At 42.5% G+C, this 17123-nt stretch overlaps 1 long non-coding RNA gene across 2 annotated transcripts in view; it reads right to left on the bottom strand.

Moving 5' to 3' along the window:
* The window catches only part of LOC130907586 (uncharacterized), a 392577-nt gene that overhangs the window by 177064 nt on the left and 198390 nt on the right, over positions 1–17123 (bottom strand). For both annotated transcript variants that reach the window (XR_009061498.1, XR_009061497.1), the window contains one exon: positions 2402–2470. This is a non-coding gene — a long non-coding RNA (uncharacterized LOC130907586). The remainder of the gene's footprint in view (positions 1–2401; positions 2471–17123) is intronic.

Genomic DNA, 17123 nt, shown 5'->3' with positions numbered 1-17123 from the left:
TACACGGGTTGCAACGTACCCGACTTAGATAATTTCGACTTTACGACAACGGAGTCTTGTCCGCCATTTTGTCTCCAGTCGTTTTTTTTGTTTTGTTCTGTTTTGTTTTTATTTATTAAAATGTTGACTTTTGTTTAGTGATGCAAGCTTTCCGAGGCACCCTGAAGTGCACGCGGCGCCCACGTTGTTTACTCACATGATGCAGGAGTGAGTTAGAGTTATGGCCTGCCGAGAGCTGTAAGCTGTGTTAATGTTGAAGCTGAATGTGCTAATAAAGACACAAAGTGCTAGCACGTCACGTGTGGTATACCTTTGTTAAGAAAAAGCACAAAGCAAGACACCTTTCTTTGCCTCTTACCTCTGAATATGCAAAAAAATGGCGTCATTGTAATCTGTTTGAGGCAATGCATGAGCGGGTCATTCCGCGCATGCGTTAAATGCCTCAAATATTTTAACGCGATTAATTCAAAAAAATTAATTACCACCCGTTAACGCGATAAATTTGACAGCACTAGTTTAAATATTGTATTATTTTTGTATTTAAATACTTTTTAATAAAAATAAATAAAATGAGGAAACAACAGTGATTATTCCATTTTTATTTTTCAGTAAAAAATATTTTTGGAAAAAACAATAAAACTAGGCGTGCAAGCAGGACTGAACGGGCCCTCGCAATCTAGCGCAACTCGGACGTCACGCAACTTGGACAGTGTGCAGGTCAGGGTGGTGGCAGATCGTCCTCTCTAATCATCTCATTAGAACCTAACATGCTCGAAAGTTGCCTCTTTACATTCACACACCTAAGAGATAAAAACCCCTATTGGACAGAGTACTACAAAAAAGGAGCGAATAAAGGGTCGTCACGGCAACAGACAGAGACATGTGGACATGGGCTGTAAAATATGTATTTCAAAAGGTCTTCAAACTATAATGACCAACCTGAAAAGAACTGGACATATATTAGAAAAATGAGTGACTTTCTATTGCCACTAGTTGGCGCTGTAGGGTTGATGCAAATGACCCCTACAGGACCCTTCAGAGTTGACTTAACAAGCATGAGATGTTTGGCGCATATATGTTGTAGAAGTTATGACTGTTCAAAACTTGTGGTGAGACGAAATGGTTTCAGTCATTTTTCTCCTGTTGGACTCTTCTGCTTCAACCAAACCTCAGTATTTTTCATCAGGCACCTGAACACATGCCCTATGGCTCCCCTGATGCAGGTTTGAGGTCAACAGAATTTTTTCCCCTGTCTCGTAAAAATAGGCATTTCCTGTTCTCACTAGGGGGCGCTAGGCCTAATGGGTAATATTTCAATGCACTCGTGTTAAGGGTGGGATACCGCACATACATGCCAGATATGAAAAAGATTGAACATTGTGTCAAGGAACTATTAGTCATTTCTGAATTTGTAAGTTTGCCGAAAAAATGGCCGACTTTGGCACCACGCCCAGGTCCGACCCGTGAATGAAAACGCACCATTTTAAAAACTTAAGATCTCATATGTCTCCTGAACAGTCTCCCCAATTTTGACGATGATCCAACTAATTCCCTCGGCGAAAGGTCTCAAATGTGCACCCTCTAAATCGATAAAAGTTTCTTATTTGATCCAAAATAACCGATTTCCTGTTGGGTTTGGAATATGGGTGTAAATGCTTTTTTGGAGCTGTTTTGGACAAGGTACAGACTCCCCAAATTTGATCACTCTACGCTGACAGACCCTAATGTTATAGGCCAATTTTAAAATTTCAAGGGGCGGGGCCACTGAGCCATTTTGTTAGATTTTTTTGCAACGTTGCAAAATTATCAAAATTTACAATTTTTTTCGCACGTATGTACAAATTTTGGTGACTTTTCGTGCATGTTCAGGCCTCCAAATTGGCTGTTTCATTTGCCCTGAAAAAAATAAAATAATAATAATAATCCTTTGCAAAACAATAGGGCCTTCGCACGCTTAGTGCTTGGGCCCTAATGATATTCATTTATTTTGACTTATTAGAAACAGGGTTAACAGTCATAATACATTTTTTAAAAAATTCAGCTGGAGTTCAACTGTTACGTCAACTTGACCAAGTGTTGTCGGGCAGACTGAAAGTCTTGTCTCTTATCTTTTTTTTTTCAACTGAAAACAAATGCTCCTATTTATTATATTGCAAGCAGAAATCCTAACTGAAGCGCGCATCCTACACTTCATTCATTATACGTGTTGTACACTACAATCCCCAGCCTCATTTTTATTTTTTTGAACGTAGCTTTCCTCTGACATTTTGGACATTAATATTGCAGGGAATCCTTAAATCCCTAACTCCATATGCCTTCAAAAGGCAACGGTCAGGTCCTCTAACCTGTGTGTGTGTGTGTTTGTGGTTGTGTATAACGTGTGATGAAGTTGATCACTTACCTTCAGCGGAGGATGCCTGAAGCTCGTCTCCATAGTGACATTTCGAACCGAGTGCCCCATTGGTCCATTCTGCAGGCGCACAAACATATAAATAAGAAAAAAATGTAATAAAATGTGATTTGGCTGGAACAACATCAGCACATAACGCACAAAGGTAACACACACGCAAACACACAAAATGCAAATAAATGTCTCTGTTTTGACAAAATGTGCCGATTGTGCACTTTGTGACGGTGACGCTTTGGTGGTTCTATTCTGGTGCTCTTCAAAGGGACGCGTGCATTAAAAATGTATTGTTTGTCATATGAAAAAAAAAAAAAGCGCTAAATGTATTCATTTAAAAAAGAAATAAGTACTCCTGCTGCCTTTGATCTATACTTGGGGTGTCATGGAGCAAACAAATATGTCACGTTGGTTTACGTGTTTACGTGACTTAAGTTTAGTTTAGCCAAGTAACATATTTTTTCTAACAACGTCCTTGGGGGCGGTTTTGATATTTGTCGTCAATTTTTAGTTCAAGTTATCGTGTCCTATTCCGTTATGCGATAGTGTATTTTTTACACTCGTGTTAGAAAAACATGTATTTATGAACTTCATTAGTTTTACTTTACTGGGTAAGGTGTCATATTTGTATTGCCATTGATAGTACTAGATGACCAATCCCTTCTGACTGGGAGGGACCGCAGTGAGTGATCGCTGCCAGCCCTCCCAATCAAAATGGATTGGACGTCTAGTGACGTCAATGGCACTGGGAGGTGAAAGTTCACAGCTAGTCCACCCAGTTTAAATGCATATTTGCCGTCAATGGCAGGCAATGAGTTAAACACTGAAATATGAAAAACAGAAAAACAAAACTTTAGAAATAAAAAATATATATATAAAAAATAATGATTAACAGTAAGAAAATAAAAATATAACTAGAGGAACAGACCAGCCAAAATCAAAGCATCGCCATATTTCTGACCTTTGCGACCTTTGACTCTTTTTCTTATCGACTCTGCAATTTTGAGTTAAGTCATAATTTAGTTTTATTGTCATCTTTGTTAATGATAATGTGAGGATCGAAGGACTGGATTGTTGGGACAGAAATGCCTTATCTGCGACCTTTGACCCTTTCTTTTGTCATCGACCCTGCAAATTTGAGTAAAATAGGGTTTAATAAGCTTATCCGTGATTATGTTTTGCAAAATTGCTTGTCTGACCTCTGTGACCTTTGACTCATTTTCTCATCGACTCTGCAATTTTGAGTTAGGTCACCGGTCATAAGTCAGCTTTAATGTCATCTTCGTGAATGACAATGTCCGGATCAAAGGACCAGATTGTTGGGACAAAAATGCCTTATCTGCCACCTTTGACCCTTTCTCTTCTCATCGGCCCTGCAAAATTAAGTAACATAGGTTTAAATAGGCCTATTCATGATTATGTATTGCAAAATTCCTTGCCTGACCTCTGTGACCTTTGACTCTTTTTCTCATCGACTCTGCAATTTTGAGTTAGGTCACCGGTCATAAGTCAGCTTTATTGTCATCTTCGTGAATGACAATGTGAGGATCGAAGGACCGGATTGTTGGGACGGAACAGCTACTGGGCTCAGTGAAATCAGTCCAACATCTTTCATTGTTGAGACAGAGGATGGACACAGATTGAGGAGAAATCGGAGGAGCCTGTTAAAGGCTCGTATGGCTACAGAGAGTCAATCTAATGATGCTGGAGCTGAAAAATAAAGTGACAAAAAACCACCTGAGCTTCCTGTATCTTCTTTAGTGGCAGAACAAAAAGTGCCACACATCCACCTAACCTTCCTGTATCATCTCCAATGAGAGAACGACTGAGAAGATCAACTTCGAACAGTGGAGTCCGTGATCAAATATTGCTAAATTCCATTTCTGACCTCTGCGACCTTTGACCCTTTCTCTTCTCATCGACCTTGCAAATTTGAGTAAAATAGGCGAATGTGTTACTATGTTAACGCGAAATTCCTTTACTGACCTCTGTGACCTTTGACCCTTTCTCTTCACATTAGATCACTAACTCCACACATTTTAGTTTAATAGGCTAATCCGTGATTATGTATTGCAAAATTCCTTTTCTGACCTCTGTGACCTTTGAACTAATTACCCCCAAATTAACTAATCTCATGCTGCACGTTTTATAATAATCCCTTTATTTGCTCGCTTCTTTTCGTGAACACAAAGAGACATCCGGAATCAAATACATACCCTGCGACTGGCAAGGGTAATTATAATGAGACCTGTCATCCACATATCTTTAGTAATTTAACAAAAACTTAACCGCATAAAGCCCTGGCACCAGTTTTGTTTTTGGCAGCCCTTTTCACTTTTGTCTTATTCTTTTGGACAAAAATACTTTTTAGTCTCAGTCATATTTCAGTCATTTCAGAATGTTTTTGTCTTTGTCTAGTTTTAGTCAACGAGATCTCATACAAATTTCGTCTAGTTTTAGTTGACAGTTACTCAAAATATTTTTGTCTGTAAAAGTTTTAGTCCAAAAATAAATTAAGGTTTCCAACAATTTTAAATGAACATACAAAGACCAGCACATATTATAGGGTCTATAAGGAGAGTGCCAACTTTGCAGAAAAAGAAGTACGTTATTTCTATATTTAACCTACCTAGAAGCCACGAACTGTATGTAAAAAAAAAAAAATTGTCCGAGCGTTTAAAATCCTCTAGACCTACTGACCAGAAATGCCAAGTGGCTCTGCTTTAGACTGGCCAGTGTTTTAAGAGAACGCTCGCGGGTCAGAAGCTAATGCTAATGCTAATGCTACACCACGCCACGCCCCCCCAAGGAAGACGTAAATGTTTCGCGCCCCCCCCAAACTCTCTGCCGCCACTGTAAATAGTATCATTTGTCTATAAAATTACTATTATAAATACGCATCTGCCTAACATTGTGTCCTTTTTTTCTAAAAAAAAAAAAAAAAAAACAGTACTATAGATCAACTTATAATAAAGTATAACTTTATTAACATTGTTTTGTTTGTAACAGAGAAGACTTGACGTGCATCAATTTGCCTGAATTAAAAAAAAAAAAATCACATCCAAACTAAAAAATACACTCAAGGTACATTTTTGACCATTTGAAACAGAAAAATAAAATGTAATAAAATCAGTAAATAATAACAAATTAAAATTGATTAGAAACATTCACTCATGAGGACAATATGCCAGAAAATCTGACCGAAAAAACAAAACTGAATAAAAGAAAAAAAAAGAGTGTCCTTGGACAGGACAGTTTTATTTTTGCTGCTCACAGTATTTACCTCCTTTGCAGTGGTGTGGAGTTATTTTGCAATGAGCATGCTAACAATGCTCACTGGTTTACTGATATAACATTGACAAAGCAGGACGATTGTTGGCAATATTCGGCACGTTTTCACTGAAAAAATCATGCGGCTTAACAATGAGATTGGGGTCTAATGTCTTTAAGTGGCGTCTTAATTGAATTGGCTGATGGCTGTCTGCTATAATTATTTTTAGACACAGCAAACAGTGGTCTTTCATCATCACCCACTGTATTAAAAGTTAAAGCTAAAAGGCAAACGGCACGAAAAAAGCGCATTCACGGCGGCCGAGGTAGAACCGTAGGTGAAGGCAGTCGTCGTGACGATCCCAAGCCGAAAATGGCACTTCTCGGGCGGCGACGTGAGAACCGGACAAGACAGTGGGTCGCTGCGTGAGTGAGTCCGGTCGGAAAACGGCTTTCGAAAACGGCGGCGGCACACTGCTCTTCATATCTGTTGTCTGTGTGTGCTGAGTGCTCTTCCTTAGTTCAAAAATACTGCGCGCACTCTGAAAATGAGAGCGCCACTGCCACCTACTGAGTGGATGTGCAAGTACACTTTATTCCAGTACGGCAAAAAACAAAACAAAAAAAAAACATGTTCCCCGAGGTCACATGCGCCCCCCCCTGGCATCGCTCTGCGCCCCCCCACTATTTGAGAAGTACGGTGCTACACTAATGCGAGGAATACATTTAGCGTCTGTTGATCACTTAGCACAGATCATTACAGGCTAAAGTAATATTGCATATTCTCTCTTGCCAAGATTAGAAATCAAATCTTACCGTGTTTCCAAACAAGCAAGATGGAGCGCAGCCTAGCTTGAGACACAGCCTTGTTTTTAGCTCATCACCGTCATGTTCGTCAACGAAATATTTTCATTGTCGTCATTCCTGACGAAAACAACTCTGCCTGGCATCCACATACATCAAATTTAGGGTCATTTCAGCCACACTTGTACGATAACAAACGTAGAAGTTGCAATGTTATTGTCCTCATATGTGGATGCCTTTTTTTGCGACGGGGTTAAGATTTTTTTTAAAGTATGAAAAATATTCACTTGCACTATAACTTGATAAACTAAGTGTTTGAAATGCCAAAATTCTGTATTTCAGCAAGCAATGCTCATTCAAAACAAACTTCATGAAATATTTTCGGCCTGAGTAAAAGTCTACGCTGAAGGTAATGTCACGTTCCAATAAGGATGCCTGGAAGATGACATCAGGCATTCAAGCAGCAAGTTTCATCTGATTAATGTTAAAGGGCTCCATGCACTCTGGAGGATTTGCATGTTTTCATCTCCAAAGTTGCACCTTGTGGCTTCTGTCAAGCAGAGAATAGCCGGCGCCAAGGTGTCGCCGCCGCGTCTCATTCTCCCGCCGCTGGCAGACAGATGTTGGCATTTGAGGCGCAAACCTTAAGGGACCCGCCGGCCCTCCTCTGAGTCCAATAGCCCGGCAAATTATATTGACAAACATGCATGAGATTCAGGCAACCTTTTCAGACCGCGGAAACTTTTCAGCACGTTAGACAGGACATAAATATGCTCCTTTTCCCCTATTTTTTTTTTAGATTAATACCTTTTTCATTTATGTGATAATCAGTGTTGCTAATAATGGCAATATTTTTTTCAGTCGTAAATAATCTGATTATTCACTTTTCCCATCTTTGCAAGGCCATTACTGTTACTGAGGATGTATAGGGGCACGTTAGCGTCGTTACTACAATTTGGTTGAATAAACTGCCTGTGGTCTGATTTTTTTCACAGTTGCCTGGGGGGAGGAAGTGTGACAGGGGTAGTGACACCGTTGCAAACGCGATGCTAGGTGACTCGGAGCATTAACAGAGCATACGCGTTCTCGTTAGCATTAGCATTTAGCGTGGCAAGCGTCATCTTCAACTCTCTGGCAACTCTTTTTAAATACAATTCGTGGCGTCTGGGTGGGTACAATTAATTGAAAACAATGTACTGTTTTCCTGTTGACTATGCGTTATCATCATCCAGTTGGCGTTGTCCTTGTAAATGCTACAATATGATAATATTAGTGCCAAATACAGGGCAAATAAGTATTTAGTCAACCACTAATTGTGCAAGTTCTCCCACTTGAAAATATTAGAGAGGCTTGTAATTGTCAACATGGGTAAACCTCAACCATGAGAGACAGAATGTGAGAAAAAAAACAGAAAATCACATTGTTGGATTTTTAAAGAATTTATTCGCAAATCATGGTGGAAAATAAGTATTTGGTCAATACCGAAAGTTCATCTCAATACTTTGTTATGTACTCTTTGTTGGCCATAACGGAGGCCAAACGTTTTCTGTAATTCTTCACAAGCTTTTCACACACTGTTGCTGGTATTTTGGCCCATTCCTCCATGCAGATCTCCTCTAGAGCAGTGATGTTTATGGGTTGTCATTCGGCAACACGGACTTTCAACTCCCTCCTTACCCCGTGGCGTCAAAATGATAACAAGAACGGTGAGGAAAAATCCCAGAACCACACGGGGGGACCTAGTGAATGACCTACAGAGAGATGGGACCACAGTAACAAAGGCTACTATCAGTGACACAATGCGCCGCCAGGGACTCAAATCCTGCACTGCCAGACGTGTCCCCCTGCTGAAGAAAGTACACGTCCAGGCCCGTCTGCGGTTCGCTAGAGAGCATTTGGATGAACCAGAAGAGGACTGGGAGACTGTGTTATGGTCAGATGAAAACAAAATAAAACTTTTTTGTAGAAACACAGGCTGTCGTGTTTGGAGGAGAAAGAATACTGAATTGCATCCGAAGAACACCATACCCACTGTGAAGCATGAGGGTGGAAACATCATGCTTTGGGGCTGTTTTTCTGCAAAGGGACCAGCATGACTGATATGTGTAAAGGAAAGAATGAATGGGGCCATGTATCGGGAGATTTTGAGTGAAAATCTCCTTCCATCAGCAAGGGCATTGAAGATGAGACGTGGGTGGGTCTTTCAGCATGACAATGATCCCAAACACACAGCCAGGGCAACAAAGGAGTGGCTTCGTAAAAGGCATTTCAATGTCCTGGAGTGGCCTAGCCAGTCTCCAGATCTCAACCCCATAGAAAATCTGTGGAGGGAGTTGAAAGTCCTTGTTGCCCAACGACAACCCATAAACATCACTGATCTAGAGGAGATCTGCATGGAGGAATGGGTCAAAATACCAGCAACAGTGTGTGAAAAGCTTGTGAAGAGTTACAGAAAACGTTTGGCCTCCGTTATTGCCAACAAAGGATACATAAAGTATTGAGATGAACTTTTGGTATTGACCAAATACTTCTTTTCCACCATGATTTGCAAATAAATTGTTTAAAAATTAACAATGTAATTTTCTGTTTTTTTCCCCCCACATTCTGTCTCTCGTGGTTGAGGTTTACCCATGTTGACAATTACAGGCCTCTCTAATATTTTCAAGTGGGAGAACTTGCACAATTAGTGGTTGACTAAATACTTATTTGCCCCACTGTATAGTCACTTGCCCTGAACTTTACTTGAATGACGTATCCATGAACCTTGTGTCATGTTTTTTCAAAACAACTAAAGCAAAGATAGGAGATGCCAGATATTCAGAGCCTCACCTGCATATTGAAAAAAATATATATATAGCAGCGCTATTAGCGATTTTAGTAAATCAGGTCGCGCGTTCTGTTATCTGACCTCTTTGCATATGAAATCGCCTGCGCAAGTTACATCGTCTTCAAAGGTTTCTTCCGGCAAGGCTCTACCTTGGAACGAGTCATCTTCTTCACAACAGAGGTGTCGCATTTCATTGTCCCAAGTGAGGGTGTTGAGTCTAATCTGTGGATAAGTGTGCTGGTGCGCCTCATATCAGCGCGCACCCCCACGCTGATGCCTCCCCCGGGGATGTCCTGGCTCGGCCGTCAGCTCAGGATTAATTAGAAGGGCTGGTTTTCCCCGCGGACACATTAGAGAGCTCAGTGGCGGTCAAACGGCAGCTGCATTAGCCACGCGGGCTAATACTCTCAACTATCAGCAGGTAGTGTAATTAATAGCCTCCTCGCCGCTCTTTACGTAACGTCTCCGAGCGGAGATAGCTAACTCCCGCGTGTTTTAGTCCGTTGCAAAGTTACCGTCGAGGAAAATAATCTTCTTGTCCGGCTGACAGTTAAATTACTGGCTCGCAGAGAAGGTTTAGCACAATAAATGTATGTTGCATTGGTGGCTACTTCACTTCTGCGCGTAAGAAATCTGGAATTTAAAATTGCCATTTCAGACAAACTCTTGCTATTTTGGAATCGTCCAATCGAGGACTTTGTTTTTAAGGTTAGCAGATCCTGTCATCGCATTCCTCCCAGTATTGGCACACTGAGCTCTACATGGAGACAAAGTGGGTGACACCGTCACATCACAGCCCCACGTAGCGCTCTACACCTCTACTTTCATCACGCTGTCATTTTGAATTACGGACGGCGGCGGACTGGCAAGGATGAGCGACACGCTCGCAGCCGGTCTCTCCTGTGTGTCCTGGCAAGCTTAGGCTGCAGGCCTGCCAGAGTTTGAGCGTCTGGCCAAAACGGCCGTGCAAACACTCAATAAAAGAGGATAGGGGATCCCCGGGCATTGTGTTGGCGGGGAAAAAAATAGGCTTCACACGTAAAAGCTTTTCCTTGACTTAGCTTACGAGTTATCCTTCATTAAAATTAGAATAATCAAATACAATGGCGTACCGCAAGCAACACGTCACTTTTGCTCATTAATATTCATGAGGTTAGCAATTGTGGCTAAGCGGGTCAACCTCCCGTTTGTCCCTAATAGTAAAAGCATGGAAATAGTGTACGAACGAGATGTTTACAGAGCTAAACCTACCAATTCTGTCCAAAAATTATGTCCATGGTGCCAAATTCACTGGTAAAGATGTGGAAGAACATACAAATGTTAAGTTAAATACCGTATTGGCCAGAATATAAGACAGTGTTTTTTGCATTGAAATAAGATTAAAAAAGGGGGGGTCGTCTTATATCCGCAGTCTAGACATTATACCCATTCACGACGCTAGATGGCGCCTGCTCGGGGTGCGGGGTGGGTGCTTGGGTGGCGGGGGGAGGGGTGGGCGGTTGCGGGTGCGCCGTGGGTGGTCTGGGGCAGGGGTTGATCGGGACCCTGGCGCTTCTCCCGCACTGAGGCCGGTTGCTCCGGTGGACCGGGCCACGCCCGCGGGAGCCTGCCTCTTAATTCACGCACGCCTCACTTCAGCACTGTAAATATCTTTCACCCTGGCACTTACATACTCATTCATCTCTCTGGGGAGAGTTGGGACGGGGCCATACAGTCCTGGCCTGGCTCCCCCCTGTTTTTAATGCATCACACACCAAGGTTGTGGGATTGTTGGGACCTGGTTGGGGGGGGTGCCTCACGGTTACCTCCTCACGGCGGGCCCTACCATCCCTGCACCTTTTTTTAAAGCACCACACACATCATACTCCACAGGAGAGCTCTGGCAAAGGGCGGTGAGACGGGCAGCTGGGCTGAATTTCCATGCTGCGGTCCTACTGCCCCAAGCCAAGATCTCCTATTTTAATGCATACATTGCCCTACCCTCCCCTCATGATCCCATCACGGTGCTGGGTTATGGCTGCCAGCCGGGAACCTGGCAGCCACAGTAGTAGGGTGGTAGGTGGGTCCCACACTTTTTTTCTATGGCAAGGCTCCCGAGGCGTGGCCTCCTCTCTGCCTGGGCTGCCGGCCGCGGGAGTCGGGGAGGTCGGGGCTCTGGTCTCGCGTCGCCCCACGGCGGCTCCTCGGCGTTCTTCTGCCTCCGCCTTCCCCTCTCTTCTCTAACTGGGTATCCGCCCTGTGCTCCGCCGCGGATCGCTGGCTGGGCAGCGGTGTATTGGCTGGATGTTGCCTGCTACGTCGGGGGACCCTGCCCTGCCCTGGGCTTGGTGGGCCGCTGGGGGCCCTGTGGCGTGCCGTGTCGGCTGGGGGGCTGCGGCGGCGTGGCCCGTGTGTGCGGACGGGGTTGGGGACGGGCGTGGGGTTGGTGGTGCGTCCCCTCTTGCCATCCCCGAGGGCCGGTAGATGGGCGTGCGCGTGGCCCGGAGGACCACCCTGGATTCCAGGGGGGGGCTCCTTTGCTGGACTGCGGGAGGAGGGTTGGGCTGCGCTGCCCCAGACCCCCCAGGGACCGCCCTCCCTCCCTCCCCGGGCTGGCTGGGCGGGGGCCGTGGCCCTGTGTCGGCACCCGTGTGGCGTCTCCGCTCGTCTGTGTGGCTGCTGCGTGCCCGGCAGGGCCAGCGTGAGGCTGGATGTTATCGGGCGCGCTCGGGTCGGGGGTCCCGGTGCCGGGATTGGTGGCGTGGCGGCATAGGGTTGGTCGTCAACAGGCTTACACTCACTAGGGATTCACACGATTACTGGGTTCTAAATCACAGAGATGATTTGTGTACACTCTACCCCTTTCTATCACTTAGCTTATAGACTCCCCCACCTTCTTCCCCCTCTTTCCTTGGTCAACAGGCCCCCCACATGGTGTCAATCGGAAATACTTTTAGCTGAAGATAGCACCAACATATTAGTAGTTAGTGTAGTTAGGCCTTCAATGTATTTCTTGTTGTTGTTTGTGTTTCTTCTCTTTCTTCTCTTGTGTTTCTTCTCTTCTGTTCCCCCATAACCCCTTCCTGTTCGCTGTTTTGTCATAATAAATGAGGTATGTTGAATGATCACAAAGGGAGTATGTCAGACTCTCAATGTGAAACATTAAAACTGTTCAGACTATCCGGGCACTTAGACTTCCATTCTCCGTGTCAAACAGCTGAACAGGACAGGTTTAAAAAAAAAAAAAAAAAAAAAAAAAAAAAAAATGATATATTTGAATGTTTTTTACTTCAAATGTAATAATTATGATGTCTTAAACATGTTACTGTCCCACCGAATTATTTTTTAACAAGAATAAAATAGAAAAAGACTGTCTTTATTAAAAGCTACATCCACTCAAATCCGCTCACTGCTCAAGCTGCTCACTTACAATGAGCCACAGCAACGGTTTAACAAGTTAAACGATGATTGACGCATGCGGCGCTTTGAAGTTTCGGCTTCCAAGCGCCCATTGCAAGATCAAACCTTAACGTCTTTCAATCATCAATAACTTTAAAAAGCAACTCGAGTGCACTGCCTGACCCAAAAAAGTGGCAGGAACCAGAGTGAGAGACTACGTCTACAAAATACTGCATTCATATATTATTTTTGTTATTGAAAAAAAAGAATCCGTGATGAACTGAGGGTGCCAAGTTTGAAGCGCGAAGTAGTGAGGGATCACAGTTTTTTTAAAAAAAAAAAAATCAAAATCAGCAATATTGGAAAAAAGGTAATATTCTCATTTTAGCCATCATCTGTCGCCATCAATGGCAGTCAATGAGTTTATTTATTTTTCGTAAAAACAAACAAAAAACGAAATATTCTCTGTAAACATGACGTCAATGCACATTTACTTCCTCGCTTAAAAAAAAAAAAAAAATGTAGCGACCTCGTGTTTGACTCAAGTGCTGTCAATGCACTTTGTCTGCATTAAATTGTCACAAAAGACCAACAATGTAATGGACAATTGCATTTTTGTCTGACTCAAAATCGGCCCTCATTTGCATTTCTGCACGCGAGCGCAAGCATTTGAGCCAAGACGAGTTGGCGCAAAACGGCCCGGGCAGCGGCCTCGGAGGGTTTCTCGACAGCCGGGGATAAGAAAAACAATCGAGGAGGAGGGAAATAAAAGAAAAGGTTGTTTGGAAACAAGACTGAAAGGGCGGCGGTACAGTCGACGGGCTCGGAGCCTAGCGGGACGCGACTCTGGGGCGCACTTCAAGCAGCCGGCATGGATCACAGCCATGACTCACTTTGTTGCCTCGGATGTCAATGACTCATTTATGGACTGGCATGGCAGCTGACACACTCATGGTCCGCTGTGGGTTTCACCCGACACGCGGCAATTTGTCCGATGAAGAGGAATGAGACGAAATGCAGTGGAACAAACATCACATAAAAAAAGTTGTAAGAAAAACTTACTATATTAAAAAACTATATTAACATGATAACAAAATGAAGTCGGAGGTTAGTCAGCGATCACTGTCAATTAGTTCCAAGATAAACTTAATCAGATTAGACGAGATTTGTGTCTTTTATCAAGCAAGGACGCACCCCAAATAAGGAAAGTTGGAGCTCTCCTATCTGGAGGCTAATTGGCTAATTGGCAAACAGAACTAAACGAATAAAAGGGCAGCGCGGGTGAACGCCATCCACCGGAAAATAATTATCTCCACGTGTACCTTTGATATTTCTTGACAGCCTCAAGCTGGTCACCTAAAAACAAATTAACAACAAAACCCAACGTTGTAAATATTCCACCGTCGCTCGCGTCGTTTCTGTTCGTCGTGAGGTTTTCGAAGCCGTGGCAATAGTTTGGAGCCAAACAACGAGTATAATTCTTTCAGAAAACGTGCGATGTCGAGGGTGAAAGGATCGTGGAAACGGGAGGCAGGGGCGTATGGCAGCCATTATCTTGTTTATTAAAAGCAAGTTTCCCTCTCTTCTCGCTACCTCCTCCTCCTCCTCCTCCTCCTCCCCATGCAGCCAACCGCACATATTTCCAAAGTCCGGGCACATGTGCTGCTGCTGCTGTTGGAGGGGTCACCCAAGTTGAAGGCAGGGGGTGCCGTATCAAGGCCTCTCAAATACGACGAAAATGCAATTTTGGGAGAAATCGCGTGCTGATCAGTGTTGTTTTTGGCAACCCTTTTAATTTTCGTCTTAGTCTTATGGACGATAATACTTATTAGTCCTAGTCATATTTAATTCATCTCAAAATGTGTGTTCGTGTAGATTTTGTTCACGAAAACTGGACTAATTTCATCTAGTTTTAGTCAATGTTTAACATTTTTACAAAGTTTTATTCCAAAAATAAATAAAGGTTTCAAATAGGGCTGTCAAAATTATCGCGTTAACGCGCGGTAATTAATTTTTTAAATGAATCACGTTAAAATATTTGACGCAATTAACGCACATGTCCCGCTCAGACAGTATTCTTCTGCCTTTTGGTAAGTTTTACTAGCAAGGCTTTTTGTGCTGTCTAACAGCGAACTCTTGTGGTCGCTTTGCGACATTGTTTATTGTTTTCTTGCCAGTTCAATATGGCTGCACGACGTCTCGGGCTGACGCCTACGTTGTAATGTTGTGCTTATATGATCCTTGGACAAGATTTGTCCATAAGTATGATTGTTGTAAAGAATGTACATATTATGTTAGTAAGCGAAATGTTATATTTTTTGTATGAGACGCTTTTTGTTTATGTTTAGTGAACCTGTATAGCGTGCGAAGCTAACGTTGTTGCTAATGCAATGCTTGCGTACTTTTTTTTGTTGTAGTTTTACGACGGTCTAAAGAGGACAATGGTTTGAGGCCATTTTATTAAATAAAAAAAAAAAATAAAAAATAAATCAGATGAAAAAGGAAGTCTGATTATTAAGGCGTCGTTCACTAGCTGTCTAGCTTTGGAAAAAGTAGACGCTTCAGAGTGAGGACAGCATAGACAGATTTAAATGACAGTAGAGTGAAATGCCCACTACAGTCCTTATGGACCGTATGTTGAATGTATGTATTAGGCCTGAACGAGATTGGAAAAAACTATCATTGTGATTTTTGGGGAGTTTGCGATATTATATTGCGATATTAAAACGAGAAAATTTTCACCAAATAACTTGAATAGCTCCGTTCGGGATAGCTGCACTGTTTGGTCGCGCTGCCTAGCAGGAGGGAGAGTGATACACTGTGGTGTTGTATGAAAGGGGTGTGACAAAATATCAAAATGGTGATATATCGTGATACTTCGGATCCCAAAAGTTTATCGATATGCTTCTACCAAGAATCGAGATATCGTTTTAAAAAGGTGTCAATGTCTAAAAAAATTTTTTTTGAAATTAAAAAGGATTCAACAAGTTGCTACCAAAATTTTCCACCATAATAGTGTCTCAGTAACTCTAAGGCTGCACTGACGGTGCTCGACGCCCAATTCGTTTAGACTGGGAACATTCGTTCATTCAAAACCAGAGCATTCAAAGTCATTCTGTCCGATTTTCAGAGCATTTACAGGTCATTTGCTGTTCATTTTAGGGCATTTACGGGTCATTTCCTGATGAGTTTGAGTCACTGCCTATTCATTGGGGTGATTCCCAGGTCACTTCCTGTTCTGTAACAAAATAAAAGGGAAGTCACCCAAAAAATACCCCAAAATCAACAGGAGGTAACTGAAAATCAACAGGTAAATCACCTTAAATGGCCCAAAATTACCTCATTGCCTGGCGTTGGCTGCCACTGATGGCCATAGACATTCAATCCGTTTGAAGTGGGAGGGAACATTTGAACATTCCCAGTTCAAATGGACTGGACGTCTACTAGTGATAAACTCGTTCCAACTCACATCAGAAGCTTGTTTTTCTGTTTATTAGTTATTTGTAGAATATCCTGGAATGGTTTCCTGAGCCATGTATCGATAATCGTTGTCTCGCAATATCGTCAGATCAATGTTATCGTGAGCTATGTATCACAAATTGTATCGTATCGTGAGGTACCAAGAGGTTCCCACTCCTACTGTATGAGCTTGAAGCAGAAAAACATGAATGTATGTTGTTTTTAAATTGCGATGCTCTGAAAAATGGCGCCATCGGCCTTAATTTTTATAACTCAGTTTAATCCAGGATCTCCACACTTGCTGCGTTCATGAAGTAAAACAAAAGTTTAAATGTTGAAAAAAAAGAAAAAAAATTGCACGTCCTGCGATGTGACTATTGCGCATGCGCACATTGCGATGGCGATGTTCAAACGATATATTGTGCAGGCTTAGTATGTATCCATCTTGTGTCTTATCTTTCCATTCCAACAATTTATTTGACAGAATATATATATAATTTACAGAAAAATATGGCATATTTTATAGATGGTTTGAATTGCGATTAATTACGATTAATTAATTTTTTAGCTGTAATTAACTCGATTAAAAATTGTAATCGTTTGACAGCCCTAGTTTCAAACTATTTCGAATGAACATTGACAGACAAGCAGATATTGTCATGTCAACTTCGTGCCAACTTTGTGATAATACAGACTTAGCGGGAAAACTACATTAATTATACCCACCTGGATGCCACGAACTGTATTTTAAAAAAATTGTGCGAAAGTTCAGTTCGCATTAGCCTAATAATAACTCCAACATGAATGCTATGCTAATGCTACAAGTTACATTTAGTGTGTGATGATCACGCAGCACAGACCTTTAAAGGCTAAAGCATCATTGCATATTCTCTCTTGCCGAGATAAGAAAACAAATCTTGCAGTGTGTGTTTCAACACAAGCAAACCTGGAGACCGGAGAGAACACTGGCACGTAACATGA

Source organism: Corythoichthys intestinalis, chromosome 19 (assembly GCF_030265065.1).
Source record: "Corythoichthys intestinalis isolate RoL2023-P3 chromosome 19, ASM3026506v1, whole genome shotgun sequence".
In the NCBI taxonomy this organism is placed as follows: Eukaryota; Metazoa; Chordata; class Actinopteri; order Syngnathiformes; family Syngnathidae; genus Corythoichthys; species Corythoichthys intestinalis.
The sequence above is the reverse complement of the archived record's forward strand: the minus strand, read 5'-3'. Positions and strand labels throughout refer to the sequence as shown.